Source organism: Eufriesea mexicana, unplaced genomic scaffold (genome assembly GCF_001483705.2).
Source record: "Eufriesea mexicana isolate 0111107269 unplaced genomic scaffold, ASM148370v2 scaffold1272, whole genome shotgun sequence".
Taxonomy (NCBI): Eukaryota; Metazoa; Arthropoda; class Insecta; order Hymenoptera; family Apidae; genus Eufriesea; species Eufriesea mexicana.
Window position 1 is genome coordinate 24602 of NW_016909436.1, and position 20482 is coordinate 45083.

The 20482-nt window shown below is 46.8% G+C and overlaps 1 protein-coding gene across 1 annotated transcript in view; it reads left to right on the forward strand.

The window, feature by feature from the left end:
- The first annotated feature begins 5426 nt into the window (after positions 1 to 5426).
- Positions 5427 to 20482, forward strand: part of LOC108547876 (protein Tob1) — a 152163-nt gene continuing 137107 nt past the window's right edge. The window contains exon 1 of the mRNA XM_017900582.1: positions 5427 to 6023. The gene's annotated coding sequence lies outside the window, so the exon portion shown is untranslated. The remainder of the gene's footprint in view (positions 6024 to 20482) is intronic.

Here is a 20482-nt window from a genome sequence, read left to right on the forward strand (position 1 = left end):
AGATTATCATTGAGAAGATCAGATATTGCCGAGTACCATAACACTGCTGATCCATATACCCTCATCTGACCCACTTAAGTTCCTCCACTCGAGTACCCCCGGAATGGTCGAAAATACCGAAAAACGTTCAAGACGAAACTTAAACGATTTTAGAAGAACGTCATACAAATGTGCTGCGGAATAAATTACTCGAATGAGCTCGAAGACACGGATCACGTGTTTAAAGGAAACTTGAAACATCGAGAATCGTTAGCGAGGCCAATCGAACCGAACGGCCACGGACGAAGAACTCTCCGGGTACTTGGCAACCTTCCGAAGCAGCAGAACTTCTGCTGGGAAATCCTGACAACTGGAGCTCTGGAGGAACGGATCTCACGCTGATCCAGCCAAAGCTGCGAGCACGGGGGTACACAAATTTTTCGGGAGTGGTAGTACAAGTTCGACAAAGTATCGAACAATGGCCCTCTCAATCTTCGTCATATCCCGGTCTGCCGACAAAGCTGCCGAATCGGAGGCCAAGTCCACTCGACTCGGTCGATCGATCAAACGAGCAGAAAGCAACGAAACTTCGCTCATCAGCACGGGGTAAACTTGAAGCCAAGGCGTGACAAGTGGACGGCCCACTTTCGCCACGTTGGCTCGACGTTCCCTAATTAACGCGCGGGGCCTAATTATAGAATCACAAACGGCTGTTCGACGTCGCCTGCCAATAATCGGAAACCGGGAATCAACCTGATTCAGCGGACGCCGGGAATCACCTTCAGCGTGGCGGACAAAGGCGTCCGAGGATGACAGTATCGCAGCCTTGACCCAAAAGCTCGCGCTTCCCAGCCCAATTCCTGGGCTTAATGGTTATTTCGTTTGGAAACTTTGTCGCCGAAAACAGCCAGAATCTCTGCCTTCGATCAACTAACAGTCGAGTGAATCCTGACTGCTTCCGTTTCTATTACCAATTACGTTTTATGACTCCGGAACTTGGCCATCCTTCGTACCCCAGTATCCGACTGAAATTCTGTTTACTACTGGAGATGGGTGTAATTCATTGGCAGAGCTCCGGGTCATCGGGAGCCGAATTATATCTTAATAATCATTTCCCTCTGAATAATATTTAATGGGACACAGTTTGAGCTTTCCTAGTCTTAATTAGCCCTAGTTTCGAATTAGTAACTTAGCTGTATCTAGGATATTTTATAAGTGGAAGGTACGTAGGATATATATTCATCGGAGATTATTTTCGACGCACCCTGTATGTGACATCGGTTAGAGTGGGCGTCCATTTGTCTTGCAGTTGCCGCATGAAAACAAGCGGCGACTGAGAGTCGCCTCTAGAGCGCAAGGGTTAAATCTTTAATCCGGCTAGCGAAGGGATGAAAGAAAAATCGAAGCGTCTTGCTCGATACCCTATATCCGGCAAGCTATTACCTTACACGAAAAAATCCTTTTACTTACACGCGAGCACGATAGCGGTGCAGCTCGGAGCTTCAAATCCCAGAGGACCGAGCGCGAATCACAGAACGTCTACGGTCTCGTGCTCCTTGAACAACCACCCCTGCGATCTAAATCTCCGCGTAAAACGAGACTCCGGCGCTCCGAGAGAGTACGTGCCGCATTTTCGCCGGGTTCTGGCAAATGTCAAAGTTCAGTACACACCGGTTTAGCTGATCGATATTGCTCGGTGTACATTCGGCTGCCGCTGGAGCGCTTTGATACCCGATTGTCTTTCCGTTGCTGCGAGACGGGCGCATGGACATCGTTTGACCTTCGACAGGGATCTTCCACGGGATTTTCATCGGTCGCGAGGATACCTCGCCACGCCCAAAGCACGCGTAGGCCGAAGCAAGCCGGGCCGAAAGGGTAAAGGGCGCGTGCAGCCTGGAATTCCAGCGACCGCCGCCAGGAAATCAATTACGGGCCTTTAAATCCCACGTCGACCGGCTTCCTATCGATCCCCGCCACCCACGCAAATATCCTCCACCGCCCTGCATCTGCTTATGAAAATCCCGCCACCGAGCTATTATCGAGCCGGAGTATCAACCGACCCGCTGCGACCGTTTTTATCTCGCTTCCGTAAAATGCAGCCGAGGCTACACGGCACATTATAGTAATAGGGGCTGAATCTTGGTTAGGGGAAAATGCAGCTGTTGTTTCGCCGCTTTAAGAAGGGGGATGTTAAGCGTTTTAACGCGGTGCGACCAGTGCTTGCGTCCGATTAATCGCATGACCTATTTCTTCTCTTCGTCGCGGCAATAATTTGCTCGGTAATATCAATTTCAGAAATCGAGGCCCGTTTCTACGACTCTACGTTACGCGTGATCGCTTCAGCGGAGCGGTTTCGTCTTGAGCGTGACCCGTCTGGATCCCTGGCGAAGCTCGCCCAGCCTCGTAGCCGTGGACCGCGAGAGGGTCAACGCATCGCGTTCCGCGGAAGCGTATCGTTTGAAAGAAACGGCGCGAGCGAGCAAACGAGCGAACAGGTACGAGAGCGCGAGGCAACGGAACGGCCCCGATCTTGGCTGGCTGGCAAGGACGAGGTCGCGAGCGCGGCCTAATCGCGTTCGCGGATGTACTCGTAGCCGGCACGGAGCTCTGCAAAAGGGGGTTGTATGCAGCATAGTGCAGGCGCACCCCCGGGCCGCGCGTTATATAGATAATACACGGACGCGAGAGGCATCGCGCGACGGGGAACGGAGCGAGGAGCAAGACGAGCGGAGACACGAGGAAAGAAAGAGAAGAAAGAGCGCGGAAAATACATACAGGGAGTGCGAGAGAGTCGACAGAGGGACCGAGAGGAAAATAGAAAAGAGTGGGTGGTTACTGGTGCCGGGTCGTGAAACGGGCCGCACAGCGGGACTGGGAGGGTTGCGAGGATTCGCTTCCGTGTCCCAGTAGCACTAATGACCGCCATCCTCCCCTCCTTCCGTTCACTGCTCCCCACCATCGCGCCCTTGCACTCTGTCCCCACCGCGCGACCCGCTATCCCCACTCTCGGCCAGCGCCACCGTCGCTTCTCCGTCGTCTCCCCTCCAGTCGCGACACGTACATCCAGGATGACTCGAGTTACGTCATAGCGCCTAGAGCGTGCGACCTCCCCTCCACGTTTCGCGACTCGCTTCCCGTCTCGCTTCCCGCCGCGCCGCGTCAACTCGTTCGCTCTCCCTCCCCCTCGAATGGATCTCGGAAGCCGAATTATATCTTAATAATCATTTCCCTCTGAATAATATTTAATGGGACACAGTTTGAGCTTTCCTAGTCTTAATTAGCCCTAGTTTCGAATTAGTAACTTAGCTGTATCTAGGATATTTTATAAGTGGAAGGTACGTAGGATATATATTCATCGGAGATTATTTTCGACGCACCCTGTATGTGACATCGGTTAGAGTGGGCGTCCATTTGTCTTGCAGTTGCCGCATGAAAACAAGCGGCGACTGAGAGTCGCCTCTAGAGCGCAAGGGTTAAATCTTTAATCCGGCTAGCGAAGGGATGAAAGAAAAATCGAAGCGTCTTGCTCGATACCCTATATCCGGCAAGCTATTACCTTACACGAAAAAATCCTTTTACTTACACGCGAGCACGATAGCGGTGCAGCTCGGAGCTTCAAATCCCAGAGGACCGAGCGCGAATCACAGAACGTCTACGGTCTCGTGCTCCTTGAACAACCACCCCTGCGATCTAAATCTCCGCGTAAAACGAGACTCCGGCGCTCCGAGAGAGTACGTGCCGCATTTTCGCCGGGTTCTGGCAAATGTCAAAGTTCAGTACACACCGGTTTAGCTGATCGATATTGCTCGGTGTACATTCGGCTGCCGCTGGAGCGCTTTGATACCCGATTGTCTTTCCGTTGCTGCGAGACGGGCGCATGGACATCGTTTGACCTTCGACAGGGATCTTCCACGGGATTTTCATCGGTCGCGAGGATACCTCGCCACGCCCAAAGCACGCGTAGGCCGAAGCAAGCCGGGCCGAAAGGGTAAAGGGCGCGTGCAGCCTGGAATTCCAGCGACCGCCGCCAGGAAATCAATTACGGGCCTTTAAATCCCACGTCGACCGGCTTCCTATCGATCCCCGCCACCCACGCAAATATCCTCCACCGCCCTGCATCTGCTTATGAAAATCCCGCCACCGAGCTATTATCGAGCCGGAGTATCAACCGACCCGCTGCGACCGTTTTTATCTCGCTTCCGTAAAATGCAGCCGAGGCTACACGGCACATTATAGTAATAGGGGCTGAATCTTGGTTAGGGGAAAATGCAGCTGTTGTTTCGCCGCTTTAAGAAGGGGGATGTTAAGCGTTTAAACGCGGTGCGACCAGTGCTTGCATCCGATTAATCGCATGACCTATTTCTTCTCTTCGTCCCGGTAATAATTTGCTCGGTAATATCAATTTCAGAAATCGAGACCCGTTTCTACGACTCTACGTTACGCGTGATCGCTTCAGCGGAGCGGTTTCGTCTCGAGCGTGACCCGTCTGGATCCCTGGCGAAGCTCGCCCAGCCTCGTAGCCGTGGACCGCGAGAGGGTCAACGCATCGCGTTCCGCGGAAGCGTATCGTTTGAAAGAAACGGCGCGAGCGAGCAAACGAGCGAACAGGTACGAGAGCGCGAGGCAACGGAACGGCCCCGATCTTGGCTGGCTGGCAAGGACGAGGTCGCGAGCGCGGCCTAATCGCGTTCGCGGATGTACTCGTAGCCGGCACGGAGCTCTGCAAAAGGGGGTTGTATGCAGCATAGTGCAGGCGCACCCCCGGGCCGCGCGTTATATAGATAATACACGGACGCGAGAGGCATCGCGCGACGGGGAACGGAGCGAGGAGCAAGACGAGCGGAGACACGAGGAAAGAAAGAGAAGAAAGAGCGCGGAAAATACATACAGGGAGTGCGAGAGAGTCGACAGAGGGACCGAGAGGAAAATAGAAAAGAGTGGGTGGTTACTGGTGCCGGGTCGTGAAACGGGCCGCACAGCGGGACTGGGAGGGTTGCGAGGATTCGCTTCCGTGTCCCAGTAGCACTAATGACCGCCATCCTCCCCTCCTTCCGTTCACTGCTCCCCACCATCGCGCCCTTGCACTCTGTCCCCACCGCGCGACCCGCTATCCCCACTCTCGGCCAGCGCCACCGTCGCTTCTCCGTCGTCTCCCCTCCAGTCGCGACACGTACATCCAGGATGACTCGAGTTACGTCATAGCGCCTAGAGCGTGCGACCTCCCCTCCACGTTTCGCGACTCGCTTCCCGTCTCGCTTCCCGCCGCGCCGCGTCAACTCGTTCGCTCTCCCTCCCCCTCGAATGGATCTCGGTCCCACCATCGCGAGCCGTAGTACTCCCCGACCGTCCCGATCGACCCCTCCACGACCCGCGTTGAGGATCCAGCAGCGCGGCGTATACACACGCTACGAGTACGCTATATATCTTTCCACTATAGCGGCCAGCACTCGGCGAGACCGTGGGGGACCCGGCAGTCTCCGCTGGTACACCGAGCAGTGTGTTACCGTTCCTCGCTTGTTGTATCACGTTCTCGCCGTAATCAGCGTCGACGCGCGTCCGATCTGACAGACCTGTAGTCGCGGCGGCACGTCGTCGTTACACACGCGCGCATCCTACATGTATATATACACGAGCCCATATATATATACGTAGAGGGCAGAGAGGGAGAGATATACACACTGGTGACCCAACAGCGTTCACGCCACCAACCCCTGACACGCACACGAACGCATATACGAAGCCCGTGCACACACCACCCGCCGGCACACGCAACCCTCGCGCGCAAACGGACCATCATCGGCAGATCATCGGGAGATCATCGGGAGATCATCGGGAACAGTAGAGGATCGCACGGAAGGAGGATAAAAGAGGGATAAAGGACGCGGGTGTTGGAGCAGTGCGAGGACGGAATCGCGTAATCGGGCACGCGCGATCGCGACGGAGTGAAAAGGGATACGGGACGGGAGAGATACACGCGGTGCGAGCAGGTGCACGATCCTGCGTTTCGTACCCGGACCTTCGTCATCGAGGAGTAACACGTGCAGGTGTGTATCCGAACGCGCGGCACGTGTGCGGTGCACGCTCGTCGCGCTGCGTACCCGTCTACGTCTACCGATCTCTCTCTGTTTGTGTGCGTGTGTCTGTGTGTGTGCGTGTGCGTGTGCGTGTGTGGCTGCGTGTGCTTGCTTTAGGCGGTCGTAGCGGCGGAAGAAGCCAAAACTGGCGTCGCAGACAGGTAGGCGAGACGAGACCGATCCGAGCGGAAATCGAGAGTCGACGTGTCGCGACGCGAGTGTTCGCCGATGGTCTCGTTGTCAGTGATGCCTCTTCGCTGAGGTTCGAACGGTATCGTCCAAGTACGCGACGAGACAGCCGTGGCGAGTGAGTGTGCCTCTTTAAAGACGCGAGTTGCACGCTTCTCCCGCGAGAACACGCTGAAAGGGGTCGCCGCGTAAGCGCTGGGGGGTGAACTCGCAGTGAAACCGGAAACGGTCGTCCAGACCGTGAGCAATTGTTCCAGGAACACCTAGTGAAACGGTAATTAGAGTGGATAAACATGAAGTATTCGAGGCAATTTGCACATGGCGGACCTGGTGGCCCCGATTCGGGGTAGGACCTCTTTGGTCCATCCAGTTTGGATACATCGGATCAAACCGAGGATCTTTCTTTACGTTTTGGTGACACGTTCTGTGAGCTTCTCCACGCGACTGTCTAACGTAGTGCTTTATTTTCCCATTTCTTGCTCAATTCCATAGATAAACCACACATTTATCGGTCTCCTCTTTGTTCTGTTCGTCGTGCAATACAGCTGTTCTTCGTTCGTGCAACCTTACTCGTGAGATTTCTTCAGTGACATGGAGACGACAATAAGGACGCATCTATCCGGGGTACTCTTAGGTTCAGAGGGAACAAGCTGTCACTCGAAGTGCTTCGGGACTCGTTTGATAGCGATCTCTAGGCAATTAGAATCACGTGATGTTCCAACCCGAATCTTCTCCCGAATTCTATTCGAAATATAGTCGTCGATCACGGAAACACGGGTACGGTATCGTATGACCGAAATGAAAATTTAGAGAGGGTTGATTCTTCATCTCGAGGACTCTTGGTTCGCTATTCTTCGTTTCTTTTCCGTTTCAAAAATTCTTTCCTGTCAGAGCGTGATCTACGTTCTTAACGAAGGTCTGCCCGGACATGGGACCATGGAAATCCGTTGAGAAGGATTATTTACCGACGAAACCATTCAGCTTTCAAGGGGAACAAAGCCAAGGGGAATTTTCCATCCTCGTACGCGTCTCACCCTTTCGCATTAAGCGGCTCGTAAATATTGACTTACGGTCGAGTAGGCGTGAAGATCGGTTCGTCATTTGTGCTCCACGAGTGGCTCCGTTGACAGCTGTAATTTGTATCGTGTGCAGTTTACATTGTTCGCGAGTAAACCGTTCCTCGGTGCCTGCATAACCGTGCGGCTTTAAATCAATGTACACCACGTAACGTTATTGATAAAAGGGGTACGTACATATGTATCACGTTGCACGACAGTTGAGTATATAACCGAATGCATGAGCCAGTATTTCCTCCTTTTTCGACCGGTATCTGCACCTCGAGCTTCGAGAATCGTGCAACACGCCGCGACCGAATTTTCCATCTTTCTCGACATTTCCGCGAAATTTATGAAATTTATATTTATTCGTTCGCTCGGGGTTCGGTAAAGAGTTTAAATTTGGAGATAAATATTGGCTCACGCGTGGGTTTTCGCGTTCGAAAATGTTTATCTTCCAATTTTTTCCTTTTTCTTCTTATAAGGCGAAACGAGTGGCAGGTTTTTGCAAATTTGGAACGATTTTCTCGCGATAATTCTCGCAGCAGTGTCGGGGGACTTACAGGATTAAATATATGGCGTCGAGATTGGTTAGTTGCGTGACTTCTATTTATGCACTGAGAATTTAATTTAATTCAGGGTTGTAAATATTATGCAACCCTGTGCAAATTGTATAACAGTTTTGATCGATAAGAATATCGGAAACACGGTGTTCTACTCGGTTTCTCCCTGTTTTCTTCCATCCAGTGCATACATTATAACGAATTACGACTTTTTTCACTTTTTTCCCGTTTTCATTCTCGAATATTTAACACGCTCTACACGCGTTTACATGTGACGACTATGCGAGCCAACTATCGTGACCATTTCACGTGATCGATAGTTGTAAATATTTTTCGCGAAACAGGACGTAGTGGGAAGTCGAATCGATGTGGAAACTCCCGCGCCGGATTAAGCGGTGCATACTCCATTCACGTTTTCATTTCAATTTAATTTCAATTTCTGCCTTCCGAAAAACAAACGATTACAGGAGCTCCACTTAATAGATCCATTCCCGAAACTAGCAAGCTGCGGGATAACTCACGAATTTTCCAACAGGGTCACAAATGAACCCACAGCAGTACGCACCGCGGAGCAGTGTAATCATCCATCACGCGATTCAAACTCGACACGTTGGCTTTCAACGCTAATCGTGACATCGTCGATCTCACCCCTTGCACGCCCGTTTACGTACGAGTTTTATTTGATCGTCTGCGATTTTGATGGAAACTGCAAGGTTGCGAGACAGATAAATCTACGGGCAGATGCATGCAAACAGTACGTAAATAAATAGCTCGCTGTGAGACGAGAAATTGTTTAAACAACGGTCAAACTTTCACTCTCGCTACCTTTCGACTGTCACTTTCGTCGAGAGACAACTTCGCGTCCGAAATTTGCAAAAATATAGAAATATTTTTCCAGTAATTCGTAAATAAATACCACGCTGTGATGTATAATAAATAATAAATTAACCCCCTTATCGGACGCCAGGCTTTCATACGCGAATCTCACTGGGTTATAGCTGGTTTCAGTAAATATGCGAAAAATTTCCGTCTTGTCACGTGAGAGGTCTCTCACGTGATGTACAATAGTAGTGACAAAGTACTGTTGTCACGTGAGAGGTGAGCAATAAGGGTTAATTGCATGTGGCGCCATAAAAGGTTCATTTGCCTTTAAATTATTATAGGAGTTTCATTCGATGACCACGTGTCTCTCGTGAAACATTATTCCCCAGTTAGGTATCCCCAGGATACGCGACTTCGATCATATTCCCCCATTTCTCGCCTTCCCAGTATCCCCAACACGCAAAACGTGTCACTCGACCCGGTCCCGAGCAGAGTACTCCTGCCGCGGCAACTGCGAGAACGGGTCGTGGTCGCGGGATTTGGCATTCGGCGCGATTCAGCGTGGCAGGTGTTGTAACTGGCCCAGATTCCGGCTCGTTTACCAATAGACCAACTCGCTTAAATATATCGGCCAGCTGCGCGACCGATGTCGCAACATCGGGGACCGCGGAATCCTTGCGAATCGATATCGCGATCGGCCGGATCGATAGCCGAAACAAGCCAGCCAGCCTGCCAGCCAGCCCCCGTTGCGAAACGAAATGGAAAGTCGATCTCCGTTTGCATCTTTCGGCAATAGAATGCAATCTACCGGCGTGGATCTACCGCGCGGGGCCGCCAATTAAGTTTGCAAAACGCCTCGCGTGTATCCCGCGATTCGGCCCCCCGACTTCGCTCAAGAAAGGACCGGAGGAGTCTCCTCGGGTCGGAGTCGATCGCGTTCGCGATCCTTCCGTCGATTATTCATCCGGTGCGATTTATGGCCCAACGATTACGCGAACTCGCGTGCTCGTCTCTGCCCCGATGCTTTTCTTTTCGCGGCCGCGAGCTGTTTAATGAAGCGTGTAAATAAAAAGACAGACACGCCGCGTGAAAGTTCCTGTCACTTGACGATTCTTACCTACGAATGAGTCGGGATGATTCGAATTTCGTCGGAGTAAGAGGTTATGGAGGATCTTAGATGATTTCCCTGAGTTGAGGAATTCGAGATTTTTGAGGTAACTTCCATTTCCTATTTTTATTTTTATTTTTATTTTCCCCGTGGATGGGGAGGTATAAGGCATTGACAGTTGCGTGGTTCCAGTCTGTAGGAGACTAAATAGTGTCAAATTTCCGGCTGAGAAAATTGGGTATTTAGAAATTTGGAGTATGTTTGGTTAATTAGGAAGCTTTGTGCGTACTTATTTTCTCGTTTCGAAGGAAACAAAGGTGTTATAATTTTCACAGAACGATTGACACAGGATGAGTGACAGAATGATAAGATTTTGTAGGACATTCTGGAAGTTCATAAAGCTGCGTCTGTTTTCTCATTGGTCGATCGCAATACCGTGAAGACGACTGTTAATTTATTTTGCTAGCGATCACAGAGTGTCCCTAATTACGAGCATTACTGATAAACCGAGGGCGGGAAATTTAAATTCCCCAACACTAGGGGTTAATTCCACTTTGAGTCCACTTTCAGTTCGCCAATTCGACTGATTTATAGCTTCTATTTTCTTCGTCTTCATCGATGAAGATAAAGCTATAATAAGTAATAAATTACGAATCATCGATGCTTCTACATAATGGCACCACGTTGTATATCGACATTAATTCCCCGCGCAATTAATAATTACAGGAATATCCGCGTTTCTCGAGCCTCGCCCCGTATACTTACAGCAAAGGTGCAATTTGCGAGAATCTCGAGTCACGTTATAAACGTTCGAGTCAAACCCAGCGACGTAATCGTTCGATCAATCTACCAATGATATACACTTCGGTGCAGCAGAATTTCCAATGATTTTTCCAACGACAGATTTTTCCGCAGCAACGAAGAAATGGCGGACGGCGAATTCTTCTCGAGGCATTAGTAGCCATGGCAACGATTTAACTTCCGTAATTTTCTGTTTATTACTCGCTGAGTTATTACGTTATCAAGGCGGGGATATGGCGCGTTATTTAACACGTCCACGTGCAGCATTTAAATAGGGGATTTAAATGCTTGGCTCGTTTCGGGTGCTCGGCCGTTTCAGGCACTCCGATCACGGTGGCGAGTTGTAAAGGATAATTTGAAATGCGATTAAATTCGAGGGAAAATATCGGTTTATTTGCGACGCACGCGCGTAATTTACGCCGCGTGTAATGATCGGGATGATGATAGTAATTCTTGCAAGAGATAGCTCAATCAGGCACCGCCGATATTAAATTAAATAGTACACCTCTCGACAGAGTATCGCGAATTTATGTCCGCAAACCTGTTCCCAATGTTTGTTATAAATTTTTACGACGCTACTCCTCGTCGTGCTCATCGTATTAGCATCATTTATCGGCGCAGATAAATTCCCTTTGCCACGGAATTATCCGTGAGTTACTGCCAGACAAAATTCACGGTCTTTAACGGGATCGAGAATTATTCATCGATTTGATCCTCTCGCTGTATCAAGCTGCAAAATAATCCGAGACGAAAGCTGCCGATTTTATTCCCATGCAAATTACACGGACGCCAAAAGACACGTTACAGAATCGCGCTTTCGAACAATGCTCGCGACAAAAAGACGCAGAAAACGGTCGCGTTAAATGAGAAAGAGAAAGAACTTTCACTCGACGCCATTCAACGTCGAACGAACACGAATAAAACGTATCGACTTCCTTCGTCCACGAAGATAAATTTCTTTCTTCGTGGAATCATCCACGAATTACTGTCACGCGAAATTTACGATCCCGAACAGGACCAGCAGTCGCTTTCCTCGTTCAAATTTTCGAATATATCGACTTTTCGAAACCTCGATCGAGGTTCCATCGAATCGAGGAACAAAGCCAGAGGAATTAAAGGAATCAAAGTAAAAATAGTTTCAAACCTAACAAAAATGGGGGAAATTAAACGGAGAAAATATTGCGAAAACATTTAACCCTTTGCACTCGAGAGGCGCCCTTTAGTCACCATTCGATAAAATTTCGAAGATCGATATTAATTAATATGTCAAATTTAAGATGATGCAACGATGTGCGAGGTATCGGAATTAAATAATTCTACGTGTCAATTATTATACTATTTCTTATTTATTGCTAAAAAAAATATCACCAGTTTCACAGTAGAAAATCATCGAAGTCCTGCTCTTCTATAGCTAAAAAATCGTGGAGCGCAAAGGGTTAATTTCGAATAATTCCGAGGATGAGAGAAATAAATAAAGTCGGGTGAAAGCAGCGAAAAGAGAAAGGAGAGAAGGAAGGAAATGGAAACCTGTAGAAATTCTAAATCGATCGTAGCATCTCGAAAAAGGTCGTACATCATTTCCCCTCGGCCAGTGGGAGCGGCGCGAAAATTAATTAATAACCAGCGGCGATTAATTACCGGCAGCAGGCCGGAATAAAACGGAAGAAAGTTGGCCCGGGTCGGTGGGCCGCGAACAAAGGGGAGGCGTCGCGACGTCGTCGTTAATCGTCTTCGGGGATAATTACGCGATTCAGCCATTGGATTTTCGCGCGGAAACGCGCGCTGCCCGAAAGCTCGTTGTCGTCGCGCGAGCCGTGATTTCAATTCGCCGCCGCGAAAACCCACCCCCTGCGCGCCCATTTTTCAACCACCCGCCGAGAACCCCCGGCTGGCTTTTGTGCGTCCACGCTGCCGGATTTTTGCATACCAAAGGCCGCGGAATGTCGCCGCGCGAGCGCTTCACTCCGCCTCGACCAATTACGCGCCGTGAATTACGACGATGCGCCGCGCCGTTTAGGCAAACACCCCGTTTTCATCTCGCGAGACGACTTCGTTCATCGCCAGGCCGGAAACGTAAAGGAAATGATTCGCTTTAACCGTTTTCCAACGCTAGCTGACTTTCGGTGTCTTTCGGTGTCTTTCGGTGTCTTTAAGTGTGTGTGCTTTGTCGATGAATCGCGTTTTAACGGTGTTTAGGGTCGCTGGATTTTGTAGAAATTTTGGGAATGCGGGGAGCAATGAATCGGAAATTTTTTGACAAATTTGTCAGTGTTTGGTAGTCAAATTATTGCCAATAATTTTATTATTATAATTTTAATATTATAATTTTATTATATTTTTATATCGTGGATCTAATATTGGACTTGAGAATTGCAATAGTTAGAGAAGGTTAGAACTCTGTGTGTATAATTTCAAAATGGTGGGATATTTTCTTTAGAGGGTTCAGGAAATCGACGACGAAGATGAGATTCTGCTAGTTAAAGCTAGCAAGGCTAAACTCGTTTAACTTCGAAACCAATTGTATAGATAGGTAACACGTGGTACCAAAATAGCTGCCTGGAACCATTCCTGTTATTACCACTTTAATTACTTACGTGGACTATTCTATACTTCCAACTTGATCATTTTCTACTATTATTTTCCTCAAACTTCGTCTGATGATCTACATTTTTCAACAATTTGAGACACGATTCAAATTGTGTAAAAATTAAAAGAAAAAAAATAAATAATGGCGAATTTTCTTGTGCTTCTTCTTTTTTCTACTTTTTTCTTGACACGTATTAGCTGTCTATTCGGATTTTTGATCAACAGTGTCAATCGTTGCCATAACGCTTCTTGCCCGAGCAAGGATGACACGCGTCAAGGAGTAATAGACGCCTTGAACGCTGCCTGACAACGACCGGGTACAGGTTACGTAATATCAGACACACCACTGATACATTATCGTCATTATTGCGTTGTTCGTAATCCTGGTCGCTGGTAAACCGAATACCGCCATCTAATAACGCGCGGCTCTGCTATCGCGATAATTACCTGCGGCGCGATAATCAACGAGAAAGTTGTTATTTGAAAAACTGTTCCGTGTTACCAATCGCCTGACATTTTATCCTACGTGCTATGCTTATCTCTGTCTACGCATCTCGTTAATTAACGCCACTAACTAAAGGGCACTTCTCGACGAATCTCGAGATCTAGGCTATTCGCTCTCAACATTTGCGCCATTTTGGAATTTTCATCGAGTTAAAATGAAACAGGGATTTTTCGGATTCCAATATCACGATGTGGAGAATTTATGCGAATTATCGAGGTTTTAAATTCGGATTATCCAGGTTTCAAATTCGAATTATCGAATGATCGGAGGTACCTGAGTTTGGGGGCTTTCAATGATCAGAGTGACGCACTCTGTGGAGCAAATTTGTCGCGACTTGGATTTTTTATTAAGCGTCATTCATAGTGATCGATAAGATCTAAATGTAACGGAGGACTAGAAGGCAGGAAATTAATCAACGACGGAGTCTTATCAGTTATCGAAGCGAGTAGCGATGAAAGTTATCAGATACAGCTGAAACGTAGAATTGCGTTTCGATTGTGTGCCGATGAAACGATTGTAATTGTGAGCAATGGAAAATAACACGAGCAACGTTTAATACCGTAATACCATTGTGAAATCGTTCGGCAATACGCGCGCGCCTTTAATGAACGTAGAAACAGCCGGGTACTTATACTTTCCACGAAAATTGAACGCGTTCGGAAAACGATAAGAGGAATCTATATTTATCTAGAAGCTTTTACGAGTATAAACATACAGTAGTACATTTCGATGTTTACAGACATTTAGATTACACTGTACAACGAATTTTAACTCTCACCGATTTGTAATATCCATTAGGCGATTCTTGTAGCGTTTACTTTAAAATAGTCTACAGAAAATGATACTCTATCACAGATTCGTGCGAGGTAAAGAATTTTTCGTAGAAATGCAAGAATTACGCATCTAGAGTACACTCGGCTACCTATTTTTAAATTTTGATGACCAATTATATTTATTTGTACTTCAAAATGGACATTGATAAACTTGGGATACTCTAACCTAATTTTTAACACAAAAATGAAGCTTCTAACTGTTTTACATTTTATCAAACGCTTCGTTGTTTCCAAAAATCGTATGTGTATAAAGCAATTTCAATTACGAATTTATTTCCAAGATTCAGTAAATATTACAGATTTAAATTCGTGTTGGATAGTGTCATCAGAGTTTCCAAATTGTTGCAAATAATTATTTCCAGACCTTTTCTACTAGATTCCAATATCTGATTATAAATAACCACATGTTCCTTCATTAAAATGTTTAAAAATGAAGAAAGAAAGCAGAGGAGAAAAATAAAATCGACCCTTAACATTTAAATATCAACGATCACGTATCCACCTACTAACAGTGAAAAGGAAAATCGAATCGAACTTAGAATAGACCCAAACGTCTAAGTATCGAACCGGTAATAGAATATTCATTTGCTACCCAAATCGAGAGAGAAAGAGGAAAAGGAAACGAATAATGTTTCAGAGGATGGACAGTCGTTTAAATTACGCGTTACTCTTCTTGCGATCGCGAGAGGATCCAATTACTCTAGTCCGTTAGCCCGGAATTATCATGGCGCATGTAAAAACAAGAAAAGTGGTGCAGTGGGCGGCGCGATTAACACGTTCCAGCTGAAATTTGCACGCGTTTCTGCAACGTTTTTCCCTTATATTCCAGATAATAACGGCCATTAGCGGCGTTAATTATCGGCCTTATCGCGAAATTTATCTCTTCAAGGTTGCCCACATCGGTGTCCATTACCGGGATATTACCGCAGCCAACCTGCACCACGCATTACCCATCGCCTAGCTCGTTTGTGGATCAGGATCGTCGAGGGTCGCGGGATCCTGTCATGGTCAGGTCGGTCCGCCATTGCTAGCCTCGAGTCGCGACTCCGCGACACGAGCCCACGGGTGAGGTCCATCTTGACACTGGGAGAATTCCCTGCGAGCGACTTCCGGGTCGTCGCAGGCGTGACAGCATTGTCGATCGCGTTTGGTGCACACATCGGTGTCTATTACCGGGATATTACCCATCGCTTAGCTCGTTTGTGGATCAGAATCGTCGAGAGTTGCGGGATCCTGTCACGAACGGGTCGGTCCGCCATTGTTCGCCTAGAGTCGCGTCCCAGCGACACGAGTCCATGCGTGAAGTCCGAATTCGCGCTGGAATAACTTGCTGCTTGCGATTTCCGGGTCGTCGCAGGCGTGACGGAATTGTCGATCGCGTTTGGTGCCTATTACCGTGATATTATCGCGGCCAACCTGCACCACGCATTTATTCATCGCCTAGCTCATTTGTGGATCAAAATCGTCGATGGTCGCGGGATCCTGTCACGTTCGGGTCGGTCCACCATTACTCGTCTAGAGTCGCGTCCCCGCGACACGAGTCCACGCGTGAGGTCCGAATTCGCGCTGGAATAATTTACTGCTTGCGATTTCCGGGTCGTCGCAGGCGTGACGGAATTGTCGATCGCGTTTGGTGCACACATCGGTGTCTATTACCGGGATATTACCCATCGCTTAGTTCGTTTGTGGATCAGAATCGTCGAGAGTCGCGGGATCCTGTCACGAACGGGTCGGTCCGCCATTGTTCGCCTAGAGTCGCGTCCCAGCGACACGAGTCCACGCGTGAAGTCCGAATTCGCGCTGGAATAACTTGCTGCCTGCGATTTCCGGGTCGTCGCAGGCGTGACAGAATTGCCAATCGCGTTCGGTGCCCACTCGACGAGATGTTTGAGTTGTTCGTCGCGAGTCGTGCAGGCGTAATGTTACTAATTTCTCGGTTGAAAATTCGTGGCCTAACGCTAATCGCTTTTAGCGCAAGTGGTGGAAGGAAAGTGGAGCAGCGGCTCGTTCTCTGGGTGAGAATTCGAAATGGAAATAGTCTCGCGTCGGTCCGGATTGGTACAGTTATTTTCCGTGGATAAAAGACTCGGCAAAATGCAAAACGAGTTATTTGTATTGTTCAAGCGTGGAACTTTACGTGGCGGAGTCTAGACAGGAAATTTTAGAGCCTTGAACAGGTGAACAATTAGCGTTCCCGGTTTTTATAAAGTCTTCGATACTCGCGCGTAATGTTCCCGGTTGCCGGCTGTTAATTGCTCTTTAAGCAATTGCTTGGAATTATTCCTAGCCGCGTTTGAGAGACTCGTTAACGCGTCTTCGGTCAACTCGAAGGATTACTTATCTTAATACACTGTAACCAAATGATTCATCGGTGTGTCGAACGATCGAGAGAAACAGTCACAAACAATTGGATATTAGTGGATATTAGTCACGCATTAATTATACCCTGTATCCTCAAAATTGCAATTATTCTTATCTATTTCTCTATCGCATAATTCTTTCAATTCGAATCATCCGGAGCTGCACTGGTATTTCTTTGAAACTCCATTTATCTAAATTCGAATCTACATTAATTTCGCGAGACTTCTAATTCGATATTGGCCTCTTTGAATTATTCAATACGCGACTCATATTTCTCCATTAGACATGCTCTAAGATACTCTAAATTCCCCACAAATTTATTTTACACGGAATGGGACGATCCAAATTAATTTCTTGGAATATTTCTTCGTGTATAAATACTCTGAAATTCTTTTTGCAACGAATCGTCCATCGAAACACGATAAAATCCTATTATTTCTTTCACCCATAGATGAAAGCCATCCGGGGTCCACGAAGGACTCGAACATTCGCGAAATATGACACACGGCGAATTAATAAAACACCTCGTTATCTAAACAGCGAATCATTCATAAACATCGACATCGACGCACGGTTCTACTCGATAATTGTCGATATCCCATGATTGCTGACAAATTGAAAAGACCTCAGCTTTAAAGCGTGGAGCAACGTTGAAAGGATGCTAGCATAGGAACGAAGGTAATCTAATCGAAAGAGGCAACTAGGATTCGCGAACCGACGTCTGCCATAGGCACACATAGTTACACTGATGGTTATTTGCGCACGCGTACACCTTGTTTTCTTCTTTCATCGAAAATATGAGATTCCATCGGTGATGGTCGAACGGGTAACGGCACGTTTGCATTATGTAACCGTGTTTTAAAAGCCAGTCGAGGAGGTAATTAAGCACTGTTTGCCGTGCAATTATAGGAAACGAGGTGTTTTCGATCCATTGGCGCGTACTTGAACACACGGAGTGGCATCGTTGTCGAACGAGGAAGCATTACGAATTCATGGTGAAAAATACTCCTGCCAGCCCTGTAATTGTGCCGGCCCCGAGATCAAGTTTTCGTCCAACGACATGGCCGCTGATATTAATCGGTACCGTTATTTATTTAACCAACTCCAGTGAAGTCCGAATTCGCGCTGGAATAACTTGCTGCCTGCGATTTCCGGGTCGTCGCAGGCGTGACAGAATTGCCAATCGCGTTCGGTGCCCACTCGACGAGATGTTTGAGTTGTTCGTCGCGAGTCGTGCAGGCGTAATGTTACTAATTTCTCGGTTGAAAATTCGTGGCCTAACGCTAATCGCTTTTAGCGCAAGTGGTGGAAGGAAAGTGGAGCAGCGGCTCGTTCTCTGGGTGAGAATTCGAAATGGAAATAGTCTCGCGTCGGTCCGGATTGGTACAGTTATTTTCCGTGGATAAAAGACTCGGCAAAATGCAAAACGAGTTATTTGTATTGTTCAAGCGTGGAACTTTACGTGGCGGAGTCTAGACAGGAAATTTTAGAGCCTTGAACAGGTGAACAATTAGCGTTCCCGGTTTTTATAAAGTCTTCGATACTCGCGCGTAATGTTCCCGGTTGCCGGCTGTTAATTGCTCTTTAAGCAATTGCTTGGAATTATTCCTAGCCGCGTTTGAGAGACTCGTTAACGCGTCTTCGGTCAACTCGAAGGATTACTTATCTTAATACACTGTAACCAAATGATTCATCGGTGTGTCGAACGATCGAGAGAAACAGTCACAAACAATTGGATATTAGTGGATATTAGTCACGCATTAATTATACCCTGTATCCTCAAAATTGCAATTATTCTTATCTATTTCTCTATCGCATAATTCTTTCAATTCGAATCATCCGGAGCTGCACTGGTATTTCTTTGAAACTCCATTTATCTAAATTCGAATCTACATTAATTTCGCGAGACTTCTAATTCGATATTGGCCTCTTTGAATTATTCAATACGCGACTCATATTTCTCCATTAGACATGCTCTAAGATACTCTAAATTCCCCACAAATTTATTTTACACGGAATGGGACGATCCAAATTAATTTCTTGGAATATTTCTTCGTGTATAAATACTCTGAAATTCTTTTTGCAACGAATCGTCCATCGAAACACGATAAAATCCTATTATTTCTTTCACCCATAGATGAAAGCCATCCGGGGTCCACGAAGGACTCGAACATTCGCGAAATATGACACACGGCGAATTAATAAAACACCTCGTTATCTAAACAGCGAATCATTCATAAACATCGACATCGACGCACGGTTCTACTCGATAATTGTCGATATCCCATGATTGCTGACAAATTGAAAAGACCTCAGCTTTAAAGCGTGGAGCAACGTTGAAAGGATGCTAGCATAGGAACGAAGGTAATCTAATCGAAAGAGGCAACTAGGATTCGCGAACCGACGTCTGCCATAGGCACACATAGTTACACTGATGGCTATTTGCGCACGCGTACACCTTGTTTTCTTCTTTCATCGAAAATATGAGATTCCATCGGTGATGGTCGAACGGGTAACGGCACGTTTGCATTATGTAACCGTGTTTTAAAAGCCAGTCGAGGAGGTAATTAAGCACTGTTTGCCGTGCAATTATAGGAAACGAGGTGTTTTCGATCCATTGGCGCGTACTTGAACACACGGAGTGGCATCGTTGTCGAACGAGGAAGCATTACGAATTCATGGTGAAAAATACTCCTGCCAGCCCTGTAATTGTGCCGGCCCCGAGATCAAGTTTTCGTCCAACGACATGGCCGCTGATATTAATCGGTACCGTTATTTATTTAACCAACTCCCCCGTCGCGAATGCAAATGGATTATTTCCACTGCTGGAATTATTCCGTCGAGGGGAGAATTTCGAGTTTCTGCATTGGTCATTGATTTCTGTTCCGCCTTCTATTCTCCTCGTCAACCTAGTTTCCGTAATCATAATGGAATAATTACATTTCCGCGTGAAATACCGAGGAAGAGAACCAATTCGTTCGAATTTGTTCGAAATTTTTGCGAGTTTTGAGCTTCGTTGACTTTATCCCGTTACTCTACTTTCCGTAGACTAAAGTAGACTAGTAGACTCTGTAGAGTAAAGAGTCTTATTCTGCAGAGTAACGACGACGCGAATTAATTTGCTAAAATTCCTGCAATCTTCTACAAAGTTTAACGCTAACCGTATCAAAGACCAAATAATTACTTCAAAATTTTTGATTAAAAATTATTCAATATCGTAGAAATTAGAAAATTTCTTAGGGGTTTGCTTTTAACCCTTTGCACTCGAGAGGCGACCCTCAATCGCCATTTAATCGGATTCTAAAGATCGATATTAATTAATATACCAAATTTAAAATTACCCAATAATGCGTGGAATGTCGTAGTAAAATAATTCTACGTCTCAATTTGTATACGATTTCTCATTTACCGTTTTAAAAATATAATCGACTTTATGGCAGAAAGTCTTGGAATTACTATTTTTCTGTAACAAAAATATATTGCCGAGTGCAAAGGGTTAATTTTTAAATTCCTAGTGATATAAACCCTGTTAGTGTTACGAAGTTAGAAAGTGAAACACACGCAAAATTTATAGTTATGACAATAATAATACAATTGTATTATAAA